This window comes from Dermacentor albipictus, unplaced genomic scaffold, assembly GCF_038994185.2.
Source record: "Dermacentor albipictus isolate Rhodes 1998 colony unplaced genomic scaffold, USDA_Dalb.pri_finalv2 scaffold_12, whole genome shotgun sequence".
Classification (NCBI taxonomy): Eukaryota; Metazoa; Arthropoda; class Arachnida; order Ixodida; family Ixodidae; genus Dermacentor; species Dermacentor albipictus.
Window position 1 is genome coordinate 236,959 of NW_027225566.1, and position 21,793 is coordinate 258,751.

Below are 21,793 nucleotides of genomic sequence, written 5' to 3' on the forward strand. Positions count from 1 at the left end.
TAGCTAGGGTCTTCGAGTCCTACTGCGACTTGTGATGTTCCATCGCGATGATTCAGTCTTAATTTTCTTTTTCTTTTCTTCTAAAGTCTTGGAAGCTTCAATATCATTATTTCTCAAATTTCATCGAACTTCATGTTTATCGGTCTTCTAAGCGAGCAATTACCCGCTGCTTCTTTTTCTTAATTCAGTAGAATATTCATTGTCTGGTGCTACACAAGCAGGAACATGTGCCGTGCGTTTTTTAATGTGTTTTTACCGTTCCCCTTCCATTAGAGTGAACTTTCTTTCTTTATTATAATCATCATAGGTGTTACAGTGCATACGCAAAAGATTGTACATTCGTGGACAAGTACCCATTGCGGTCGTTCGATCCGTATGTGTGCAATCAATGTATTCCGTTACTGCACGGAAGTTGCTGACATCGTGAAATTCACGTGGTGTTGTGGACAGTACTGGAATAAAATACCGCGCGATCCGTGAAGTGCTCGGCATCCCCATAGGCGCCAGCACCGAGAAGCTCGTGCAGCTGGGGGTCTACAACACCTTCGATTACGTTGGGTTAGGTTGATTGTCAGGTTAGGTTAGTTAGTCCAGGTTGTCAGGCTCGCTTCCTCGCCTGCGGGGAGGCGGATCCTGGAGGCGCTGGACTTTAACCCGTCAAGGAAAGGCGGTGCGTGCTCGCGGGAGGCCGTCACGGTCTCGCCGTTAACGTGCACCCGCAACGCGATGTAGGCACACGCCGGGCCCGAGCGGCCGCATTTCTCGGATCCGTCGCCGACGATCCACGATCGGTCGCGTTCGTCGACGTCGACCAATACGGTTCGTCCGACCGGTTCGCGGCGGCCGTGGTGGATCACAGGGGCAACCTAACGCCGCGTCCGTGCGGGGCAGGTGTCCGGATTGCGGAGATCCATTCTGCACTTTAGAACACATGCTCTGGCGATGTCCCTCGTTACGGGACCACGGTCATCTCACCACGGAAGAAGAGTGGGAGGAGGCGGTCAGGCACGGCCTGCACGCGTCCCAACGTCGGAACGGCTCGTGGCGGCCCCGTCCCTCATAAGTGGGTTTCGGACTCGCTCCTGAGGACCTTAATAAAGTTCACTGCCTGCCGTGAAGTGCTCGAAGTTGTTTGCATAGAATGTTTGAAAGAAGTGCGGTCATTGACGTCGCTACAGTGTTGACGTAAAGTGCCGGTCCCGTCCGTGGTTAAGGAGACGGGCCCCGTCACTGCAGGGCTGAGGTTAAAGCGCCGGGCCCCGTCACTGTAGTGTATATGTTAATGTACCGGGCCCCATCACTGTAGTGTATATGTTAAAGTGCCGGGCCCCGTCACTGTAGTACAGATGTTAAAGTGCCGGGCCCCGTCACTGTAGTGCATATGTTAAAGTGCCGGGCCCCGTCACTGTAGTACAGATGTTAAAGTGCCGGGCCCCGTCACTGTAGTCACTCCCTTTTACTTAATAAAATAATTTGCAAATGAATATTTATTAAATAAAAAATATGTAAATACTTGCTGCAAGAGCAAAAAACAAAAAACCAAACAAAAAAAACGGAGCCGGCGTGATGTGCACCAGCTAGAATTCAAAACGCGCGCGCACAAAACCGAAACCGGAAGTGTGATTCAGGTTTTAACATCCACGGCTTGGTGCGCTGCAGTCAATTCGGCCGCTGGGCTCTATGGGAGTGTCCGCTCTAGTTGTATTCCTTTCTCTATGCGTGTACTTATATTTATCGGGCGACCACGTTTCGCCGCCTAACAAATCTTATCGCACAGCACGGGACGCGCTTGCATGTATCCGAAGTTTCTGGAAAGTTATCGATGCTTCTGTCCGCTGTCTGTTGTCGCCGAACCTTGTATTATCTGATTTCATCGCGTGACGCGAATGGTGTAGAACTTTGTGGAAGGCACGCGGGTCCGAACGATTAGACTGGAACATTCGACGACTGCTGTATAGAAGCTGACGCGCTTGACCCGCTGATCAGATTTTCGACGATCGCCGCTATCGTTGTGCGTTAAGTGTAGCCTGTTTTGTGGGCACAGGTTCACCCAATAAAAGCTAGTTTTGTCTTTCACAGTACTGCTACTGTGTTCTTTCTTCTCCGTCACTACCACGTGACAATATCAATTTACCCAGAATGATCTACAGCTGCTAAAAAGTCGTGAATAGTTGTTACCAGTTATGTCGTCGTGGACATTCCCTTCCGAAAGCCGTGTTGGCAAGGAGATAAGGCACTATAATCTGCTAAAAAGTGCTCGATATTGAGCCACAATATGCTCTAGTAACTTGCAACAAACAGAAGTTAAAGAAATTAGTGGTATTCGTTTGCCTTACAAAGTTCAGGGTAAGCGTTGCTCAATAGTTTGTCTAGTAGTTGAGTAGTTAACGCCCTTGTTTTCTGATTACTTAATATTCGATTCCAGTTTTTAGCAGTTCTTTACTGCACTTTCTTCTGCGACGCTGCTAACGTTGTGCCGCGAAAACGTCGAGTTAAGCTGTTAAACTCTGATTACAACAAAGAAAAACTCTCGGCAGAATTCATCTTGTTTCGTGAACTGCGGTAGGCAAACGGAAGTGACTCGGAACACGATGTCCTCGAATGAGACTGGACACTGTTGCGAAATCTGGTCGGACACTCGTCTCATGTACGTGGTGGACGTCATTTGGTGACGACGTTGGTGGACGTCGGTGCACACTCACCACCGAAGGGTGGTGAGTGTGCAGTCGTCCCATAGGAAAGCGCACGTCCCAAAAAACTCCCTGGTTTTTTCTTCGAGCAATTGGTGACAGCTGCTAACTGTTCTCTGTCGGCATCCTGTGGCAGGCACAGCACCGCAGATGGCTCCACGTTGAGCGGGCAGAAGAGCTTCGCTGGTCTCCAGTGGCGAACATAGCCACGCTGGTTTGCTTGAGTCATGGAGCGAGACACGAATCGGATCTTGCCTGTGCCGGTGGGCTTTGGATTTTTGCGGTAGCGGGGCCACGGTGGTGCTCTGCTCACGGCGCCACACGGATGCCGCCGAGCGCAACCAGTCGGCTGGTCGGGGCAGCGCAACGGCTTCGTCGCCTTCCGCCAGCTTCAGAGTCACGGGTGGCCTTGCATTGCGCGCAGCTGGCCTTCCTCCTGTTCTGACCTCCACGTCCCAGGATGCGGCCGTTAGGGAGAATGCAGACCTGAATCTCCGTGGACGCGGTGAACTGTCGAAATCAGCAGGCAGTGCGACCTCTCGGTCACTTAGCCATGGCGCTGCTTGCCTGCTTGGATCCAAGTGAAATGGCACAACCCACTGGGGGGATGGGGGGGGGGGGGGAGGCTCCAGGAATCGGGCTTTAGCAGGAGACAAAAATGAGCAATTCCGCAAAAAAATTTATTGATGAATACTAATAGTACCTAAATAAATATATAAACTTAAGCAATCCTACAATGACGCGTCACATTCTTGTCACTGCCAATATTATTAGACATATTATAGGATGACAAAAAAGAAAAAAAATCATGTCGGCATGTTTCGATGCCGTTTAAAATAAAAGTTGACAAGTTCATATATTTTAATGGCTCTACCATGTGTACAGTATTTTCGTTCTCCTTTGCTTTATTCTATGTTTCTAAATTTAGACCTTATTCTTTGTGATGTTACACTTCTCTCGGTGCTTTCTTAGCCCACTTTTTTATTAATCCTATTTTTCCTCTCTGTATTTTTTCCAAGGTTGGTACTATTTCGTGCCTTCTGTGTCTTCACTTATCGTCTTTTAATTCGTCTAACCTGTATTTCTACTGCAACCGATCCTTCATCGACCCCCATTATCATATTCAGCAAGAAGCTTGGCCTCAGAGGCAGACCTCCGAGGCTTAGCACAGGGTCTAAACAATAAGAACGCGTGTGATTCGCACTTCAGTGTCTGCGTGAGACCAAAACTCGCGACTTACCTTTCTAACATCTGGTCAGTTTTAACTATAAGTATCATTGCCGTATTTTTATCGGTTAAAATTTACACTACGCATCTGTCGACGCATCTCCTTTATATCGTTATACTGATTTATTCATTCGTTTACTGTTATTATTATCTTTTATAAAATTCTTCAGACAGTATGGCTCCCTCCAGCAGTAGTTGATTCTTCGTTACTTTTACGTATATTGGACCGCACTACCTCATCTGGTGCCGATCAACCTGACATGCTTCGCCTTCTAGGGAAGTTGTGGTGAAGCGTTCCTCCGCCACTTGCAGAGATGTTCCAATGACAGCGACTGTACTCTTGACTATGGCAAAATGAGATAGCAGGACATTTGATGGAATAAGGCCCTGGTGTTCAGAGACCAGAGACCAGGTCCCAAACTTTGAAGGCTCTTAAAGAAACAGTGGATCATCGGGAGGGCCGATGCCAGTGACAGTCGTAGCATTGTAACTGAAGCTCCTAGCCAACGTGAGCACTGAAATGCTGAAAAAGCTAGGCGTTCCAGCAGGAGGGTGTGTCTTCGTTGCAGAGCGGATAAAACCCCATCTGCTCAAGTAACTGTGAAAATGCTTACCTGGTGTCTGCGAGTTTGTCAGGCGCCGGTTAATCGGCCGCTTTCGTCATGAAACCGCGATGACCAGATGGTACCCAGCACTTGTGCGAAAATTTTCACAAAAGCCATGGTAAAAAGTAATAATTCAAATAATATCAACAAGGAACCCAAGTCGACCGCAAGGGAGAGCCCGCTCATTGCCGACGTAAAAAAATGTTGCTCCTCACACCAACCGATTCAACCTGTCAATGAGTGGTTGGACGTTTTGGGAAGGTGATTTTCCTTTTGGTGAATTTGTTGTGCCCTTGACCTCTTGCCATCCACTGCAACAGTACTCTATTGCCATCTCCACGATCGTGCTCGGGGGTCGCGCGTGTGCTTTCTGTGGATCTTCCTCCATGGAGCCATAGCTATAGCTATAGAGCCGCGTATAACTTTACGCGGCTGTATAGCTGTACAGACCACTTGACTGTCCGTATAATACGACATCATCTGTTTCCCCTGTGGCAGGGAACTGGGGAAGACCAATGATATTTTGAGAGGACGTCTTGTGTGTTACAAGTGTCCTCTGACGTGCAGCATGTGTGCTCCGTTAATCGTGTAGATCAGTGGTGCTATATGAGAGCCCCATATTCTGGTAACTATGTGTGCCACTTAATTGCGTAATCATGTGCATTCTTTAGTTCCAGTAAAAACGTAACTCAAACGCTTACTATTGCTTCAAACTTTCGACATATAGCTTCTCACGGACGAGTCACTCTCGTCACGAAAATACGGATGGCGGCGTGGGCCCATTTCGCCTTCGTGTGACGCAACGGTAGCGTGGGCCAACGATGCCCATTTGAGATGCACCGATGGCGTCGGTTAAAAATTAAATGATGAGGTTTTACGCGCCAAAACCACTTTCTGATTATGAGGCACGCCGTAGTGCAGGACTCCGGAAATTTCGACCACCTGGGGTTCTTTAATGTGCACCTAAATCTAAGCACACGGGTGTTTTCGCCCCCATCGAAATGCGGCCGCCGTGGCCGGGATTCGATCCCGCGACCTCGTGCTCAGCAGCCCAACACCATAGCCACTGAGCAACCACGGCGGGTAATGGTGTCGGTGACGGTAGCGACCGTCTGAGTGATGACCAACTCTTATAAAAACGACCCCGACCGCAACACCTACACTCTTAAAATTTTCACACCCTTATGGGTGTAATGCGGGTGTATTCATCTTTTCACCCCTTGTAAACACCCTTGAAACACCCCTTTTCAGCGCAAAAGGGCGTTCAACAAGAAAACACCCTTGGAACACCCACAGTCTTTCTAATTTACACCCTAATTATAAGGGAGTAAGTGAACAAGCTTACAGTATATGATAAATGAACATTGCCAGTTAAGGCGTTGATATTGGCTGTACATGAAACGCGCGCTACCTGCGCTTGAATCAGGTAGCTGGAATGATTAGATCAGGGCACCTAGGCAGCAGCGCACTGGCTCCGAACAGTGGTCAAAAACGAAGTTTCCCACGAATGTTGATATCGAACGGATGACACTAACGCGCAGACTTTGCATAGCCAGATATCTGCAAAAGGCTTCATATGATCAATAGCAAAATATTTACAATGCTATCACTCAATGCTTAAAGGTGTGCAACCAGTTAGACTGGGAATGGTTAGAAGTGAGGGCTAACGGTAAATAGCTCACCAACTTACGGTTTGTAGATGACATTGGCATACTCAGCAACACTGCAGACTATTTGCAACAAACGTTTGAGGAACATGTCGAAGAAAGTGTAAGTCTGACTGAGAGTTAGTATGCAGAAGAGAAAAGTAATGTTCCGCAGCGTGACGAGAGAACGAATGTCATGGTCGGCAGTCAGCCTCTAGAACCTGCGCAGAAATACGTTTATTGAGCTTAATTAGTCGCAGGGGCCTCTGATCAAGGAAATTAACAAAAATAAAATATTAGCTGGAGAGCTTACGGCAGGCATTACTAAATCATGACCAGGGAGCTTACTGCTAACTATTGCTTTCTACCGTTAGTAACGTATGGGGCCGAAACTTGGAAGTTACCAAAGAAGCTTTGGAAGACGTTGAGGACCGCGCAACGAGCGATGCAATGAAAATGATTAGGCATGATGATAATAAACTGGAAGACAGCGATGTGGATTAGAGAGCGAACGGGGATAGCTGATATTCTGGTTGACATTATGAGGAAGTAGTCGTGCTGGGCAGACATTGCAATGCGTAAGGGAGAGAACTGCTGGTCTATTGGAGTTGCAGAATGGGTGCTAAGGGAAGGGAAGCACAGTCGAGGACGGCAGAGAATAATGTGGACGTGATGGAATTGGGAAACTTGAAGACACGTGGAACCAGTTAGCACAAGACAGGGGTATTGGAGATCGCTGGAGAAGATTTCGTCCTGCGATGGACGTCAGAATAAGCTGATGATGATGATGACGTGACGACATCCATGCTAGCTTCGCGGCATGTCATTCATGTTATGTCATGCATGCGTGTCATGCACGTTCTGATAGCTCGATTTGCGTCGATTGCGCGGGGGGGAGGGAGGGGAGCTAGTAGCGGCGTAGCCAAGTGGGGCACGCCGGGCACTTGTAACGCTCACTAACAGTAAAATTTTTGCTGCTATGGCAATGGCCCCGCTCCTTCCCCCTCCACGGCCAATTGGGACCCCCCCCCCCTCACACGAAAAAATTTTCTGGTTACGCCACTGTCGGGAGAGGGTGTAAGATTGCTCTAGACCCCTCCCTGTAACTTGTCAACGGAAACGGGGGACGGGAGGGCAGCTGCCGCCGGGCCGCAAACCTTAGGCAGCCCAATTACCGGCTGCATTTCCCTTTGCACGTGAATACTGCTCTAATGCCATTACACTGTAGGATCTGTGGCGGTTCGAGGGCATGCGACAATAAAAAAAACCCATACAGCCATCAGCAAGTCTTAGCTTGAGCAGATCTTTCGGAGCTGGGCAAGACTCTCACAAAAAAAAAAAAAAGCTTGGCACCCCTCTTACAGGCATTGTCAACTCTGGGTCCCACCGCTCACTGTACATTTCCGGTAAAAAAAAAAAATCACACCGGAACTCCTCTCGGATTTGTCTAAGTGTGCGTAAGCATTGTGACTCTTCCTCATCTACACGCAGTCCATGTCGTTATCAATGTTATGAGACTTGAGCCGACAAGTATAAGCGACAGCGCTGCGGCGACACGAGCTGCTCTGGTCGGCGGCGCAAGCAAAGTACTGCAGGTGGCGGGGCCAGGCGCGCTGGTGACGTTCCGTTCGTTTTGAGCTGTTATCGCTCTTTAGCCCTCCTCATCCGCGCCGAAACATTATCAACCGTTCTCCGGCGGCGGCTGCTTGTGGCACGGCCGCGCGAACCGTATCTTGAAAGCGAACTGCATTGTGGACAGAGTGTGCCCACTGCTGAAACCTTCCCGCGCTGTGTTCGCACCGTTTACTTCGCTTTGAAAACAGACGCGCGTACACCTATCTTGAAAGTGTTCTGCGAAAAGCGCATAGTGCGGCATGGGCTGAGAGCTTCGTGAGCGCAGTGTTCTCGCCGCTTCGGTCGCGTTGAAGCGAGAGCTAGCACGAAGGTGAATTCACTCGCTGTTGCGGGTTCTATTTTAAAACGTATCGTGTGGTACGGACTGACGGACGGATGTTTTTTCTTGTTGGAGAAGTATAGAAATGCTTACGTTATAAAAAAAATCGCAGGGTTCGCGAATTTCGCGATAAGAACCAACACCAACCCACTCCTCGGCGCCCCGCGGAGCGATGCCGTCTTGATCGCCCCCTCCCAACCCCGGGAAAAGGGACACTACCTATCTCAGTTGAAGAAACGATGATGAAACGTTAACGACAAGAACGGCATCTCCTAACGAGTTGTCTTATGGCCTCTGAGATTTGCGCGCGCAGCTGGCGCGCGCGAACCTGGGAGGCCCTAATTGGCCGCTTAATAGCATAAAAAGACAAAGATAATGCCAAATGACACAGTTAAAAATTCAAACAAATAACTGATCTTAATTATACTGTTTGGGAAAAAGAAATAAAAAATTAGACAGCCGCAACACACGCCACTAAAGCCACCACCGCCGGCATAACGCGGAACCAACAGTTGGCAACATTCATTCGCGCGTCATTGCTTCGTTCGCTTCGTCTTCGTATAGTGAGTACACTATAGTCTTCGCAACGAGAGCCGCCATCTTCTCGCGCCTAACGTTTTGTATGGCTTTGTTCTCTGCAATCCGCGCACGCAGCTCATCGGTGGATGCACGTCTGCTCGGCGTCGCAATGCGGCCTGCGTCATTTTTTGGTGTTCGCGCAATCGGTGTGAAGCATGTCGCATGTGAAATGTTTGGTAGAAGTGCCTCACGTCCAAGTCAAGCCGCCGTACGGGTGTATGGCTGTGCGCCCTGTTCTCGGAAGCGTCAACGGCTTTCCGGCATGCGGATTTCAGGTACGTGCAAATGCGTTTCGCCCTCCTATTGAGCTCCGGCGCAAAGCGTGCAATATTTCATGTGAAAGATGCAGTGCCCGTCGTCATGGTGTGAATTTCGAGCGGCAAACGAGAACTTTGGCATTTAGAGCACACCGCGGCTGCTAAGTTAGCGTGGAAATTGTTTTACGTTACCGTAATATGTTGCTGTCAGTCTAATCTGCGGCTTGTGGACAGCTAGCCCATTGACTTTTGCTTGTGGCAGCGATAAGTATATAAATGGAAGCGGTAATAATTTTCGAGAGCAGAGAGTTGTTTCGCTCGATGTTTGGTCGTGTTCATGGCGTTATGAAAGCTAGAAAACTAACTGGCTTTATCGTGCTTAGTTCCAACTCCAAGGGGCGTAACGTTGGCGCTGTATATGCTTGTTTTCAGTGTCACGAGTACCACTTTCATGCTTTTGTTGCATGAGAGGTAGCTGCTGCATGCCGTCTGGGCAGAATACAACAAAAGCAATTTCCTCACTTTCATACGTATGCAATGTGACGTAACAAAATTTCCAGCGTTTTATTCGGAGCGTAAATATCCAGTATAGTTTAGTAAGAAACTCGAATTCTGTCTTAGCTTAGTAGGCGTGAAACAAGTGAAACTCTTTCCTTTTTGAATTCGCCCGCAGATGCGTCATCGGGTAATTGACAGTAGCTTCGCTACGTGAGTTGTTTTATGCGCCAATATTGCCTGGTTAAGTATCCTGTTAATTTATGCCGACGCTCGTTCATCTTGATTTTAAGCGGTTACTATCCCCGAGTACCGGACGATGCCAAACTTGTGAGGTGTAGCAAACGCGGGAAATTCAATGTGGCGTGGCTGCAAGTTCCTGTTTTTACGTTTCTTGCATTCAAAGCCAACAGAGTATCACTGATTTATTTTCCATTTCTGCTGTACTTGATCAATCTAATGTGACAACTGCATTTGCTCTTTAATGTTCTCCATTTACTGTGTATTCAGCTTGGCTGCCGTCCTCTCTTCAGAGGATGCTGCTGTGATAGCTCTTTCGTATAGCACATGCCTCTAGGCCCTTGTGTTTCAAGGGCTCTGGCGAGGCAGCAGTGCTCCAAGTAATTTTACCATCCTGTATATTTTATATTTTGCATCATTCTTCCACGATGGATTTTAATGTTCATACTATTTGTCATTAGTCATCGCCATAATTTTATAGCACGTAGATTTTACGCACTTTACAGCGACAATTTTTAGGCCAGTTTACAGCCAAGTTACATCTTCCATAATACATCGTCAACATTACCACTTGTCATGGCCCTCTTTGGCCAAACGTGGCCCTTGCGCCATAAAACACCACACATCATCATCATCAGCTTGGCTGCCAGAAAATGCTTGAATTTCTTTCAGTATCCAAGTGACGAAATATTCCACTGACGGCCGTGTGTGAAACACGCAAGATGACAAAACTGATAGCAAAATGATATTTCTTTTATAGCGTTTGGACTCGACTTTTGGTGAGGCTGTCGATCGACCTTGGGCCTGGTGACAGCACACCCGACATCGCCAAAGTGCAGCCTATCAGTTGAGTGCCCCCGAATGGACCATCAACATCGGAAACTGAAGCAGAGCCAGGTAGGGCCAATTTTTACTTTGGAACAGAATACTGACAGCTGCCTCTTTTTTTAAGAACTAAATAACATATTTACAAACCAATCCTTTCTCTTTGTGCAGCCTACATAGAATTGTTTTTTGTTCTTATACAGACCTTCAGAAAGCAGTTCTTCTGAACCCTTTTTGCATGCACAAATAAATAAAGAGGAGTTCACTTTCTGAAGAAATTGATGCACTGAAATGTGCGTTCGACACACAATGAGATGCAAGGTAACCAACAACTTTAAAGCGGTAAAAAAAACAAGTTGAAACAAGTTCTAACATCATAACCCGCCTTGGCATACGGATCTAAATATAACAGCAACAGAGGTGCATGCAGAGAAGTGTTTGTAAATGTTTGCAAGATATGTACATTGTCTATGAAATTGTTTTATTTACTTAGAGCTTCTTGGTGCCATGGCAGTGCAGTAAAAGCTCAAAATGATGCCCCTGCTCCTAATAAAGCACCTTTAGATATTAAAATTCAATTATGGGCTTTTACATACCAAAGTCACAGCCTGAAGTTTTGGGAACCTGGCCTTCTTTAATGTACACCTGAATATAAGTGCATAAGCGTTATTGCATTTTACCCTCATTGGAGGGCAGCTGTCATGGCCTAGATTGAAGCTGGGACCAGCATGACTGAGCAGCATGGCATCATAGTAAGTGGGCTATAACACTAGGTCAAAATGAGAAATACTGCTTAGAACTACCAACTTCTTGGCTCACAAGCACTTTGCACTAAGTTAAAGGAGTATGGAGTACTGACAGCGACTGTTTATGTACCAATTTCTTTTTAACCTGACTCCATTATTAAAGTGCGAAGCTTCAATTAGTCAAAACCAGCCTAAATTACAGAACCAGCTCAAAACACGCACCATGTATAGCTGGATTTGGACATGAAAATGGAGTCAATTCATGTCGCCGAAAATGGAGGTGGCAGTCACACTATTTCATGCATTTTGCCTAAAACATAGTCAATAATTAATCAATTTCTAAAATATTCTTTTCAAAAAGTTTTTTTTTCAAGCATGAAAGGAGGAGCCAAATGGTGTTCAGGTGCACGAGCGGTTAGTTGCACGGCACTTGCATGTGTTCACTGGCTTCTTTCAAGCTTGAAAGAAACATTTGTTGCACCTATTGAGCAGTAGAAAGCTGGATTGGGAATTTTTCAGGGTGCTCTACAATTTTCGCACTGACACTTTTGCTTTGAATATAATATTTGAGCAGTTAAGTAATCGTTGCTAACTAATTACCTAATTACGAAAAATGCAAGAATTGGTTTCACTTCCTCAAAACGATGGCAAACGACATTACCTTGGTGCTGTCCAGCTACGTTGCAGTTGTACATATTTAAAGCTTGCATGTGTTATACAGACCACCTCGTAATTACAAGGCATATATAGAAGTGGCTAAGTTGTGTAAGCCAGCCATGTGTAGCGAATCATGAGAAACAGCCATGTTTCTTTGACTTAAGGGCATGATAAGATTGACATGCTCGACACCTTGTATCAGTGTGTTCTAGGCCTGTTCGTAGTTTAGCTACTACATAAACAATATTTCTCCACGTGTAAGCTCATATGCATCTTTCAAGTATATTGCCTCGTGTGTCCAAAATAAAACATCCTCGCGCTTCCTTCATTATGTCTTTATCTGTTGCTGTGCTAAATTTTTAACATGCAACTGCACAAATTTTCATCTAGTTTTCATGTTTCCTCGTGGTTTGGTGGCTTTATTTCTGAACAAGTTGTTTTCGTTAAACCCTGTTGCACACAGCAGTACACAGCATTTCTGCCTAGAGTGGAAATGGTTTTTTTTTTTCAGATTGACATAAATACACCTTGCCTGGGCAATGTAAGGCATTCTACATAACACTGCCATGCAATAATGTTTATATTGTATTCTAGCATCATGCAGAACTGTTTACTTACCAGATTAGAATATGTATAAGTGTTGGAAGTAACAGAACTGGAAGAAGCCAGCAGATAATGAGGCCAAGGAAAGCATACAGGAACATGTGTTAAGTTTTTTTATATGAAGTATAGAAATGATAAATTCTGGGTAAGTGAAAGTGGATTAAAAGATATCCACCTGTGGGTGGAGAACGGACCCATAACCTTCACATTACACATGTGATATACTAACCACTGTGGCAGGCACGTACCCAGGGGGGGGCCCGGGGGGGCCCGGGCCCCCCCCGAAATCAAGTGGCATACTCCCCCCCCCCCTCCCCACCCACGCCACCGCTCCTCAAACATTCCTAAAGCGCCGCCAGATCAATGTTGAGACTTCGCAGCTGTTCATCGGTCAGCATTATGCTGCCTTTTTCACTCCTTTTAGATGGCGGTAGTTATCGGCATCTCTTGTAATGTGAAGGACAGTTTTCTCGTAGATTCCGCAGCCGCGCGATTAACTCGAAATGTGTTCAGTTGTCACCATCTATTCAACCGTCACGCGCATAGCTGTTGCTTTTGTTAGTGCAGCCTTCTTTGTTCAGGCTGATCCTGGGACCAGGAGAGGGATGCGGCTGTTACTCAGCTGGTCTGTACTCTCATGGAACGAGTTGCGGCCGGAGAAAACGCCAATTGCGTTTAACTTATCCCTTCGCTTCATTGTTTCCTTGAGTTACGGCTCGCCGCGACGCTGACAGATGCCCAAAACCATATACACGGGATATGGGTTAGATAAGGTGGGAAATAGAATAATGTGAAAGAGCGTCCATCAGGAAACCCTGCAATAACCCTTAAACCCATAAGCAAGATGACTGTCGCCCCTTACCTCGTCTGTTTTTCCCTAACTGTATAGCACTTTTCGTGCAAAATTGGCAACTGGAAACAAAAATCGCAAGGTGTTGTGATATTAAGCGATCTACTAAGGGAGAGAGCCAAGGCAACAACCAAACTGCAAGCAAAAGCGAATAATAAAAAAAGTTAACCGTTGTTTATGAGAATATTTATGGATCAGCATCTTTTTATTTAAGAAGGAAGTAGAGAAATCGCCGCCGGAAGTGGAGAACAATTACTTGTTTTGAATGACGACGCTTCTACAGTTATCGGTCGAACCGCCTCACGTAGCCACTTCTCTGCTGTGCTTATGTGGGTGTTTTTCTAACATTTCGCAGTGAGCCCAGTACGTCTAGAATCGCAGAGTCCTGCGGTCTACGCGGTTGTATGGGACTGGCGGCCGCACAGCGTTACGCAATTCGCGGAACTGTCAAAACTGATCAACAAGGCGAAAATAACTGATATTCGAAGCTATAACATGAAAAGACTGAAGAAGCCGTAAAAAATGAACGCAGCCTGAAATCAGTAGAAAAGAAACCTGGCGTAGGACAAACCATGATGTATGCACTAAAAGATAAGAAGGATAATATCATCAGCAATCTCGAAGATATAGTAAAAGCAGCGGAAAAATTCTAAGCTGACCTGTATACAGCACCCAGAGGTGTCACGATAGTTCACTTAGAAACAGTAATGAACAGGATACAGAAACCCTCCTATAACTAGCGATGAGGTCAGAAGGGCCCTGCAAGACATGAAACGATGAAGAGCGGGAGGATAAGGTGGAATAACAGTCGATTTAATCAAAGATGGAGGAGACATAATGCTTGAAAACTGGCCGCTCTTTATACGAAGTGTCTATCGACTGCAAGGGTCCCAGGAAACTGGACGAATGCAGACATTATACTAATCCACAAAAAGAGGAGACGTTAAAGAATTGAACAATTATGGGACCATTAGCTTGCACCCAGTATTATATAAAATATTTACCAAAATAATCCCCAATAGAATAAGGTTAACACTGGATTTTGTCAACCAAGGGAACAACAGGCTGGCTTCAGGAAGAGATACTTTACAATGGATCACATCCATGCCATCACCCAGGTTATCGCGAAATCTGCAGAGTACAATAAGCCTCTCTATGTGGCTTATATAGATTACGAAAAGGCATTTGATTCAGTAGAGATACCAGCAATCGTAGAGGCACTACGTAATCAAGGAGTACAGAACGCTTACGTAAAAAGCTTGGAAAATATTGCTACATGCGTGAGGTATTTGTTTGTTTGAACGAGGCGCGTATGCGCCATCACTCCAGAAAAGAGGAGGAAGAACGAACTGGGCTCGCGCTGTGAATCTAACCGGTCAGCGCTGCAACCGTTGTTGTAAATATAATCTGTAAATAGTTTCTCGCCTTACTGACTCGTCTTTCGCGTTAGAATATCTACGAGGTTCTACAGCTACCTTAATTCTACACAAGAAAAGCAGGGAGATACCTATAGAGAAAGGGGTCAGACAGGGAGGCACAATTTCTCCAAAGCTATTTTCTGCGTGCTTAGAAGAATTCAAGCTATTAAACTTGGAAGGCTTAGGAGTAAAGATCGACGGCAAATATCTCAGCAACCTTCGGTTTGCCGATGACATTGTTCTATTCAACAACAATGCAGACGAGTTACAACAAATGATTGGAGACCTTAACAGAGAGAGTGTAAGAGTGGGGTTAAATATTGTTATGCAGAAGATGAAGATAATGATAAATAGCCGGGCAAAGGAACAAGAGATCAGGATGGCCAGTCGGCCACTAGAGACTGTGAAGGAGTACGTTTACCTAGGTCAATTAATCAGAGGGAACCCTGATCATGAGAAGGAAATTCACAGAAGAATAAAAATAGGTTGGATCGCATACGGCAGACATTGCCAGCTCCTGACTGGAAGCTTACCATTATCATTGAAAAGTAAAGTGTGCAATCAGTGCATTTTGCCAGTGCAATATATCCAGTGCCAATGCATTTTCCAGTGCATTTCTCAGTGCATGTTGCCAGTGCATATGGGGCAGAGACTTGAGAGCAAGTTAAGGACCACGCAAAGAGCGATCGAACGAAGATTGCTAGGCATAACGTTAAGAGAGAAAGAGAGTGGTTTGGATCAAAGAGCGAACGGGTATAGACGATATTCTAATTGACATCAAGAGGAAAAAATGTAGCTGGGCAGCTCATGTAATGCGCCGGTTAGATAACCGTTGGACCATTAGGGTTACAGAATGGGTACCAAGCGAAGGGAAACGCAATCGAGGACGACAAAACACTAGGTGGAGCGATGAAAATAGGAAATTCGCGTGCGCTAGTTGGAATCGGTTGGCGCAGGACAGGGGTAATTGGAGATCGCAGGGAGAGGCCTTCGTCCTGCAGTGGACATAAAACAGGCTGATGATGATGATGATGATGATGATGATGATGATGGAGGTGGTGGGCCCCCCCCGAAAAAAAATCCTGGGTACGTGCCTGCACTGTGGTACTACTGCCGTGTTCGAGCGTCGACAATCTTAGGGGCCATTGTGGACGGTTGAATGCTGCCTTGGTGGCACAGTGGTTAGTGCATCGCATGCCTAATGCAAAGGCTGTAGGTTCGTTCTCCCCCCATGCCTGGTTGTTTTTTTTACCATTTTCATTTCCCTTTATCATTTCTACATTTAAATAGAAAATTACAAATAAGTTTCCACGTGCCTTCCCTGGTATCTTCCAGCTGTGATTCAGAAAAATTTTGACCCTCAGTATCCTTTCTTCTCCTTTGGAAGAACAGGAGCTTCATTTTAAAAATAATGAATTCACCTTGTTCAGTATCTCAATGTGGTCTCAAATCTTATCATAGCATGTGTATTACTAAGTGAAGTTTTTGTTAAGATGATATAGCATGGGACCTAATTAGTAGCCTTTGTGTACAGATATATGACTAGTCTAATAAATAGGAGGATTTTAAGAAGCACTTCTAACATGGTCTGAGCATGTGTTTAAAAAAACTAATCTAGCATGATTTCAGGCATAACTGTTGCCCCTGAAAAATATTTGGATAATATGCATTGGCATTGTTTTTAGAGAGCACCAATACTGCTTTGATAGAGGTAGCCTCGTGGAACATGAAGCATCGCTTCTTGCTGAGTCAAGGAAATATTTGCATATCTGAGGTGCATGTGTCATAAGCTCGAATGCTGTTTAGAGGCTGCTAATAAGAAAATTACTTGACTTGCCTTCCAGAGATTTCTTCAGTAGTCTATGCTACTCCATCATAAACAATTTACCAGGGTGAACATTCACCACAGTTGGCTTTGCAATGTTTATGCAAAATACCACAATTGGTTACTAAACATGTGACTGCACTAAAACTTGGAATTAATGACCAGTAAGATTTATGGGACCAGCAAAACTTAGTTTATTACTCCAGAACAAAATGCGAGGCACTTCGGTTATTTCTGCCATAGAGTTTCTTACAGTAATTACTAGAGGGAACTCTGGCGCTGCAGTCGTACCACCATGGGAATGATGGGAAGCACATGTATTTGTCGGATAATCGTGCTTGTGAATTCAGACGTTCTTGTGGCTTCGTATATTATACGCTATATAAATCTCATTGCCGTAAATTTCAGCGCAGTCTATACTCTTCGAAGTGCAGAAGAAGGCGTCAACACGCACAATTGCTATTAATTGCAACGATTGAGCTTGTCCAGGTAGCCAAATCGAAGGGCGCCAAGCGTCTCAAGGCACTGGTATGCCCGCGATAAATTCATCAGGGCGTTGCACTCGCTTGTCGTTACATGCCTCCGTGGCTTAATGGTTTCAATATCAGACTTCTGTTCTAGAGTTCCTGTGTCTGAATCCTGTCGTCGGACGATTTTCATGTTTATTTATTTATTACACAGTATATTGTTGAGAATGACTAGTTTACAAAGTCACAAAGCCGTTTGAAGCCAAACAGATGAAGTTTAGGCAAATCCATGTACTTCCCATAATTTCCATGCTGCTACAGCCGTTCTTGTTTGATCTCCTGTGGACACTAACGTCAGAGTTCCCTCTAGTAATTATTGTATGAAACTCTGATTTCTGCGCCTCACTCGTGCAGAAGCGGCACCACACCTGCTGCGTAAACATGCACTACCTTTCGGCCAAGTGCAGGGAATGCTGTGAACTCGCCCTGTACAAAGCCTGCACTAAGTAAAACGAATCACAACGTGCAGGTGCTGCCACGTTGAACTGGTGGAATGAGGAGTGAAATTCAGCACCTCCTGAACTAGTTCAGAAAGTGCAGGTTAATCTAGTGGAGATTATATAGTAACAGAAGTTGAGTGATTCTGCGTTACATTCACGAAATATACTTCATGATACTTTTCCATTTATTTCATCAGTTATTAAGAATCCCTTTTGCATTGTTGGACAAAACTACAGAATGCCAACATATTTTCTAGCATTCACTGGTAACAAACATGTCAAAACTTGTTCTAGTGTCTGGATTGCCGCTTTAGCCGTTAACCCCCAAGTTAATTCCGGAAAAATGCACCAAATATTTTACGTACTCAATTTTTCGGCGTCATTCTCATTCTAAAAATATATTACTTCATTGGTCTCTGGTTAGAAATAACACAAAAATAAGAGCTGCTCTTGAGGGCAGCTTTCCCTCAATGCCGACTGTAACTCATCTTTGACAATACGAGCAGCATAACATCGGGCAGAAAGAGTGCAACTCGTCATTGGCGATATTGGTACTACCTCCAGTCACTAGTACAGCTTGGGATCAATGGTTAAATGTTGCGACTTTGTTGATGCCCAATTTTAATTCTGCAGCTGTTACACTTGGGTGTAGCATGTGTATGTACGTGTGCATGCATTAAAATGACTTCACGCTAGAGCAAAGCAACTGTAGTGCATGAAGTTGAGAGTATGACGGAAGCCCGTCTGGTCGGGATGATACATACTTAAAAGGAAGAGGTCTGGACACCGACCAAAAATGGTTTAAAAGAGTTATTTACGTTTCGGCTCCCCCACGGGAGCCTTGTTCACAATGAAAGAAGCGGCAGAGCTGGCGCCCCTTTTTATGTGCGTCTCAAAACATGATTAAGGCACCTGGCATACATGGGCGGCAGATTGCCTTCGTTGCGATTAAGAGTGTGCGCCGTGGTTTGGATGATTAGGGACTCAAGATAAAGACGCGAAGAATGATTTCGCTCCTTCGCAATCACACGAGATTTCTCCCAGTTAATCTTATGTGATGTGGCTGCGCAGTGTTCGGCCAAGGCATTTGATGCAACGTGTCGTTTCTGGACGTCATTCATGTGTTGCTTAAGTCTTGTTTTGAAGTTGCCGGTTTCACCGACGTACACATATCGGCAGTCCGCACACGGAATGACATACACCACGCCTGGGAACTTGTCCTTTTCCAATGGGTCTTTCACATGCACTAGCTCGTGTCTAAGTTTCCGGGAGGGCACATGCGCAGCCTGCACGTCATATGACCGCAGGACGCGTGCAAGAGTTTCGCTTATGCCGGGGACGTACGGAATAGCAGCCCGTCTTTTGGGGGGTCCAGACTGGGTGGGTACTGTGCGAGCCAGCTGACGCCCTACAGAGTCAATGACGTACTCAGGGTATCCACAAGCCATTAATTCGCTCCGCACAAGTGCATTGTCCGCCATGTGGTCTACCGCTGTTGTGCACACGTTTTTTGCCCGACGAAGAAGAGAGCCGACAACAGACCTCTTTTGCGAAGCAGGGTGCACCGATCTGTAGTTTAGGTAGCGGCCCGTGTGAGTGTGCTTCCTGAACACCTTGAATAACAGGTTTGGCCCATCTCGCTGCACAAGGGTGTCCAGGAACGGCAGTTGCCCTTCGGATTCCACTTCAACGGTGAACTTGATTGCAGCTTGTATATTGTTTAGGTGAGCCGTGAAAGGGTCAAGGTTTTTCCTTTGCAAAATGCTGAAACAGTCGTCGACATATCTGAGGAAGACTTTTGGTGCCGGTGTAAATGAGGACAGCGCTTGAGCTTCGATAGCCTCCATTGTTAGGTTGGCTACTGTGACCGAAATCCACGCACCCATTGCTGCTCCATGTACTTGCCGATAAAATTTTGGTCGGTGAACCATTTTTGGTCGGTGTCCAGACCTCTTCCTTTTAACAACTGTAGTGCAGAGAGGCATTAGTCACCTTTATATATTTGCTTTGTAAAGATGCACTAAGTTTATTTTTTGCAGTATAGGCTTGGCGCTAATTGGCCAAAGATGCCCTTGTGCTACTAAAACCTATCAATTAATTCGCTTTTTGCAGTAGCAGGTGCTTATTCCTTTTTCAGGATCGGTCTGTGAGTTTTAATTTGTTTTTCTTGAACTGTGCAATTTCCACTCACAGGACTGCATGTCATGTGAAGTGTTCCTTTTTCAATCAAGAATGTTGAGGTTGTGTTTGTGAAACTCGATTTCTTGCCTCAAACGAGCTTGTACAAACTGACCAAGCTGATAATTCTACCTTCTTATATATTAAATGTGTTGCGGTTATGAACCCTCATAACGAATGACACATAGTATAAAAATTTTATCTAATAAAACGATTTAATGAATTTTTTCATGTTTTTCGCGTTCGTGTTCACTTCTCTACTCTCGTGTCCTGTCTGCATGTCTCGCCTCTTTTTTTTTTGCATATTAAATATCGTATAAACTTAACCATGCTTTTTTACCACAATGCAGGGGGAAAAAGCTCCGGTAACACCATGCATTCAGTATGGTGGCCCAGACGTGTATGCAAGCAACCTCCTTCATGTGGACCAAGAACTACTCTGCAGTGTCTCACAGACTTCCATGCGAAGCCCTCAACATTCTCGTCTCAGTGGAATGGCTGCCCATCTATCTGCGTGTCCATCACCAAGACAGCTAGTTGTAAAGCTCCTGTACCCGTTTAAGAAAGCTTAATGATTTTTTTTATTTAGTTTTCACGGTTGGCCGTAGAATCTTAACATTTTTGATGTTTCTAACGTTTTTACCTGGCACAAAGTGGCGCAATAACTTTAAACCAGTGTAATGTATTTAAGTGATGCTCACTCTAATGCCTATCTGGTTTTGTTTGTGTTTAAGAAATTTGAATGTCTGATGAGGTAACAGCATTTAAATTTGTCATCGTGGCTTGGTTCAATGAGCTGCTAGGAAATAAGATGCAAAACTTATCACATGCCAGTTGTAGCATTTTTGTATTCATGACTAAAGTATACACATTTCAAAAGATGGAAAGTGGGGAAAAAAAGCCTCAAGAACATAATCATCCTAGGATTGTCATGTCCTTACAACTCTGCAATGACTAATGCCTCATGCATCTTGGGAGCACAATGGTCGCAATGCCTACAGGTATACTTGATAAGAGACTAGCTTGCAAAAATTTAGTTGAGAGTTAGCGCTCATCCTGTCTGCTTCTAGTCTGTGTCCATGCCACTTCGCGCTACAATCCAAGATCATGTTACTGTACCAACTCGCCCAACTTTTTATCCTTGTGTTAAAGACACACTCAGACTTCTTACTTATGTGACCTGTTATTTTTGTGCTTTATAATAAGATGCAGTGCTTTTCGAATGAAAACGTGATATTTAGTAGTGAGGTTATTTAAAAAACTGTTCTGCTTAAAATTTAATTGAGCAAGCCTGTGCCATTATTCGGTGCTTATGTCTTTGTATTGGTATGGTTTTACTCATCTTCCTTTTTACTTTTAAAATGTGCAAACATTATTATGTAACCATTTCTCTTGAATGAAATAAATACTTCTGACATTTCGTCACAAATTTTACAATGATGTTGTTCAATTACGTAACCTTAGACTAGCTGATTGTTGTTCTGGTAGCTTAACTTACAATGCCTTTGCAATATTCAATGCAAGCACATGGTGAAAAATAAACTAAGTTATTGGGTATAAGCAGGTATCTTTCTGTAAATGGAGCATACATATATTTCAGGAAATAGTGCATGCTTATATATTGAACAGCAAGGACAGCTACACATGCTGTTTTGTTCGCAAATGCTGAAACATGATTCGACGTGGAAGCACTTTGTTCTTTGGCTTTGAGTGCTACCTTTAAGTCATGTGTCAAAGTAGTAGTAGAAGCATCCCGTGGCGATAAATGACAACTTTGATGAATAGAGGTGTAAAATGTGTGCTTAAAACGGCAAAAAACTGTTTGACAGGCAAACATATGCTTCTGTAGTACTGTACTTGTTACCGTCGCCAATCCATGCATTGCTTGTGCTCTATTGCATTCAATATGAGCTACAACAACGAGCTGTGGTGTCTTTCCCTCCTGGTTGAGCTGGTGTTGCGAAAATGTTTGACCAAGAAAAGTGGAGGTTTTTAATTATTTCTGAAATGCATGTAACTATGCTTTTGGCT

At 45.0% G+C, this 21,793-nt stretch overlaps 1 protein-coding gene and 1 long non-coding RNA gene across 3 annotated transcripts in view; both read left to right on the forward strand.

Annotated features, from left to right (window-relative positions):
- Positions 1–21,793, forward strand: part of LOC139051497 (vinexin-like) — a 647,850-nt gene that overhangs the window by 100,193 nt on the left and 525,864 nt on the right. The window lies entirely within an intron of this gene.
- LOC135912182 (uncharacterized) lies at positions 8,709–21,199 on the forward strand. Its single transcript, XR_011509401.1, has 3 exons — positions 8,709–8,976; positions 10,454–10,590; positions 20,113–21,199. It is a non-coding gene; the product is annotated as an uncharacterized lncRNA (long non-coding RNA).